The sequence below is a fragment of the Ammodytes marinus genome (assembly GCF_949987685.1).
Source record: "Ammodytes marinus genome assembly, chromosome: 11".
Taxonomy (NCBI): Eukaryota; Metazoa; Chordata; class Actinopteri; order Uranoscopiformes; family Ammodytidae; genus Ammodytes; species Ammodytes marinus.
In genome coordinates, this window is record NC_137215.1 from 4910321 (window position 1) to 4911427 (window position 1107).

The window sequence follows — 1107 nt, forward strand, 5'->3', positions numbered from 1 at the left end:
GTGAAACTGGCCCTATGTGTGACGCACTCTTCATTGTTAGGAGCGTCCCCAGAGCGCTCTTGTGCGTTGCCTCTTTCATTATCACCTAATCTTTTTCATCAATTTTAATCACTGCAGTGGTGTCGTCGGGGAACGGGGGACTTTTCATTCATTATCTTGAGCACACATAACCCAACTGAGAGATGGATTTTTTTTTTCCGTTTAAACATTAAAGGTGCAGTCAGTGATTCTGGAGAACACTTTTTGTCAAAATCACTTTTCCTCAAAATCTGCTACCTGTCCGTAATGTGCTGTGAATTCTGATGTTCATACACAGCCCAGGCTCTGTAAACTGGTATGTTAAAAGAGAGAATGTTAACAGAGGTGGCCAACTATAGCTAGCAACGTGTCGGTTTACAGAGCCTAGGCTGTGTATTAACACTGGATTTCTTTTCAGCTCGAACAACGTCCTTTAACTGTGGTATAATGAGCACATTCCACAGCCTGTCGTGAGCTATTGCTTAAGTATACAGAAGCAATAAAGAATTTAAAACAAAACTTCTGTGTCGTTTTTGAAAAGACGCAATGCATTGTGGGGCGGTTGAGTAGGAAAAGTAACCTAAAAAAGTAAAAAGTAAGTACTCATCCAGGCATTTCTCTGCCCACACAAACTCGCATACACAACCACAACATACTCAAATTGACGTCAAAATTAGAATGAGAATGAAGTTAGGCTTTAATTCAGCCTTATTATGACTACGCGTGTGGCTCATGGTACAGTGTCTGAGTGATGCATGAATGGGTGAATGTGGTAAGAAATGTAAAGCGCTTTGAGTCTGAGAAAATCGGCTAAAAATAAGCGCTTTATAAGTCAAGTCCATTTACCGTATATTTTTATAGTCATTCAAACAATTTTTCTTCTTCTTTTCCAGGTGCAGTGGTTGTGGCCTTCTTCGTGTGTAACTTCCCGGACATCGCGTCGTCTCTGATGCAGGTGTACGTGGTCGTTTGGTCCGACACCGTGCTTTCCGTGTACACCATCTTAAAGTCTTACTTATCCCTCCCGCTGTGGTACATCAACGGAGCCTCTCTCTAGCCCCCCCCTCCCCCCCCCACCCCCCAGCAGTC